Below are 3,848 nucleotides of genomic sequence, written 5' to 3'. Positions count from 1 at the left end.
CGAGATCCGGGTGTCGCAATGGGGCATGACAATATCCAGAGGCAGAAAGGGGCCTTTTCTTCTAGTGTTTTCCTCTTGGGAGCCAGGAACCCCTTCCCTGCAGCCTCCCAGCAGACCTCCCTTCCTGTTTCATTAGCCAGAACTGGGTCATGTGGCACTTAAGTCATTTGCCATTGAGGAAATCATCTAGTACAGGGTCCACTGAGAGTCAACCAGCAAGTCTGGGAAGGGATCACACTCTGACAGTGAGAGCAAAGTGGGGGAACATTTATGGATGGAGGTAGGAGAAGGGGGGAGCCTTTAGGCATGTCTGCATCAGGCAAGGTGAGATGTTGAAGAAATAAGGTTGCTAGGGTTTATTTGGACTGGTTTCCAGACCCCTCACCATCCTGGTCACCTTTCTGTTCATTCATTCGTTCATTCATTCATTCATTCATTTGTTCATTCATTCATTCAAATAGTGATTGAGTACCTACATCATAGGTCCTGTTCATTCCTATGACGTGAGTATTATAATTATTTCTCTTAGATATGAAGAAACTGAGGTCAAGGTCCCAGAATAGGTCCCAGGAGCTGTCATAACTATCTGGCTCCTGATGCGGGGGTGTGAGCCCCCCAAGAGAGAACTGCAGGGAGCTGGGGAGGTCATGTGTCCCAACTGGGCCTCACTCTCCTGAGCCCCGCTCTCAGCCCCATGGGAAGCCTGGGCTTGGCTGGATGAAGCATCTGTGCTATTTTATGAGGGATGGGGGCCTCAGCCAGGGCAGAGACTGTTTTGGGACCCGCTCTAGGCCTGCTGCCTTCAGTATCTGGCAGGGGCACTCAGGGTGGAGACGGTTCTCAGATACAGACTCCCTGGGCTACACCCCTAATCTCTCACACTGTACCTCTCTGACCCATGAAAGGCCACATGGGGCTCACGCCATGGGAAGGCAGGACGACCCTCAGCACAGCACCTGCCCCAGCTGGTGGGCCCTGCCAGGGACAGCCATACTCCCAGCTGCCCAGGTGAGTGCCCCTCCGCATGGGGACAGAGAAGGTTGGAGAGGTAGGGGCCAGAGGCTGAGCTCTAGGTGGTTGCCAACCAGCTGCCCCTCCCCTCCTTGCCCCTCTGAGGGAAACCTGCTTCAGGGTAAGGAGGGCACAGACAAGACCGGTCAGGTCAATGGAACTGAGACCTGAGGGCAGCTGGGGGTGAAGTAGCTGCAGGGGCTGTGCCATGCCCCCCATCCCATTCTAGTCTGCGGGTAGAGGGAGGGGAAGGAAGGAACTGGTGCGGGGCCTGTCCTCCACTCGTGTGCAGGGCTGGTGGTATAGTGGGAAGAGTCCTGACTAGGGGTCTGGTCCCAGCCCTGCCATTCGCTACCGTGTGACCTCGGGCAAGTATTTCAACCTCTGTAGACTGAGTTTTCTCATCTGTAAAATGAGGAGGTTTCACGTGATGATCTTCGTCTGTGCTACCGTGTCTGCTTGAAGTTTGTGGTGGGACTAGACATAGCGCCCCTCACTCTTCTAGCTTCCACCCCACCTGCTCCCATCCTGCAGCCATTACTGATCTCCAGCCCCGAGTCCCCAAGCCAAGGACTGGCAGCCCTGGGTAATTTTCCAGGGCTTTATGGGACACAGCTTCATGGTCATCTTCCCTCTCCCTGGAGGCAGGCCAGGCAGGCATTTTGGCTGAGAGAAATGGAGTGGAGTGCCCAAGGCTACACAACGAGGCTGTCAAGGGCACTGCTTGCTCTACAGTCCAGTGGGTGGGCTGTGGGGGCCCCACTGCAGAGCATGGGGCTGAGTCCCTGGAAAGTCATTCTAATTTCTCCACCTCTGTGCTTCCTGGACCACCTGCAGGGTAAACATGCTTGTGAAAATGTGCACAGATTCCTGGTCCCTGGCCTCCCCTGCAAGGGGCTCCGTGGCCCAATGCCTGGGAATTCCTCTGCCTAATGAAGTTTGGAAGTCACTTCCCTGGATGACTTGGAGAAGGACCACGGACAGAGACTACATCTGTCTGCAAGCGGGCCTACAGAGATGGATGGAGGCGCCACTCGCAGCCTGGGAGGCTCCTAGACTCTTTGGGGTGGGTACAAGCAGCCACCTGAAAATGGAGACCCCAATGCACGTGACATAGGCCAGGAGTTAGGGTGTCCTCTGGAGACTTTAACAAAGGAGAGGAGGGGCCGGCCAGGTGGCTCTGGCGGTTAGAGCTCCATGCTCCTAACGCCGAAGGCTGCCAGTTTGATTTCCACATGGGTCAGTGGGCTCTCAACCACATGGTTCCTGGTTAAACTCCTCGACACCCGCAAGGGATGGTGGGCTGCGCCCCCTGCAACTAACAACGGCAACTGGACCAGGAGCTGAGCTGCGCCCTCCACAACTAAGATTGAAAGGACAGCAACTTGACTTGGAAAGATCCCGGAAGTACACACTGTTCCCCAATAAAGTCCTGTTCCCTTCCCCCCCCAAAAAAAAAGGGAGAGGAGGCTGACCTTGACGACCTCTTCAAACCAATAGTGTGGACAGCCAGTGCAAGGTGGGCAGCCCAGTCAAGGAGGGAATTTACGGGGCTCCTTCTTTCTCATGCAGCACACTAATCCCTCTTGAAAAACACGTTCTGGGAATGAGGCCAGAGTTGCTTGAATTTCTTGAGCTACAGCATCATCGGTTTCCTCTTGGCAAAGCCAATGTTGCCAAAATGATTAAAATAATCCTGTTATCGATCTGCTTGAGAGGCCTGATCGGGTTTCCTTCCTTGTGAGACATGACCCTCTAGAGCAAAGGGTTTCTCCCACACCCCAGAAAGCTGCCTCTGGGGTGAAAGTTCTCTTTGAGCGCAAATGTGGGTAAAGCGCCTCCCCCAGAAATGCACTGAGGGCCATTTTGGAGAGAATCTTGTGAAAAATAATCTGGAAAACTAAAAATATTGATTAGTGACAAGGGGTTGTTCCATTGTCTTTCACTAGAGAGATAGTCCGCTCACCTCACAGGTTCTCTCACCGAGCTTTTGCTGAGGTCTCCCACGTGCTGAATGCTGAGCTGTGATGCCCTTCTGGCCCTCTTCCCTTTGCCTTAGGAACATTCTACCTGTTTCCCTCATACCCAGACTCTAAGCATTCATCTTTAGAAATCAGAAAATAGAATAACATCTCAGCAAATATTTTCCCCTTCATTCACCTTGTTTAATCCTTAAACCAACTTCAGAAATTGGGTAGGTTCACCCCCATTTTACAGATGAGAAACTGAGGCCCAAAGTAGGGGATGGCTTGCTCAGGATTCGAGGCACATTTCCGTGAAGTTCAAGTCAGTTAAGCTCCAGGGTCTCCATTTGCTGAAAACAATACTATATAAGAAAATTATTACTGAAAACACTATGAGTGAGTTTTAACTTTTCTGTCATTACAAACCGTCCGTGATTTTATTCAACAAAATGAAGCTTCTGGATAATTGTATTTGTAATCTCACATTCTTTTTTTTTTAAAGAGGCCCCACAGGGAGAAAGAAAAGAAGAAGGAAAAAAGGAAAAAAGAGAGAGAGAGAGAGAGAGAGAGAGAGAGAGAGAGAGAGAGCACCCAAAACGCATCAGCCCCTGCACAGCTTGCTCTCAGGGTCTCTCAGGCTCCTGCCAGGGTCTTTTAGGGAGTAAGTGGCAAGATGGAGGCTCCAAGTCAGCTGTCTTTTCTTCCACCTCTTCCTGTCCTCCTTCCTACATCAGTCTTGTTCCTATTGTCCTTGAGGTAGTGGGTTGGTATTCTACCTGCTTTGTTTATTTGAGTCATCGGGTGGTAGAGTCATCAGAAATGACTGGTATGGATGTTCTTACTTCATATCACACTTAAAAAAATAAGCCTGTA

The sequence above is a fragment of the Rhinolophus sinicus genome, linkage group LG03 (genome assembly GCF_036562045.2).
Source record: "Rhinolophus sinicus isolate RSC01 linkage group LG03, ASM3656204v1, whole genome shotgun sequence".
Lineage (NCBI taxonomy): Eukaryota > Metazoa > Chordata > Mammalia > Chiroptera > Rhinolophidae > Rhinolophus > Rhinolophus sinicus.
The sequence above is the reverse complement of the archived record's forward strand: the minus strand, read 5'-3'. Positions refer to the sequence as shown.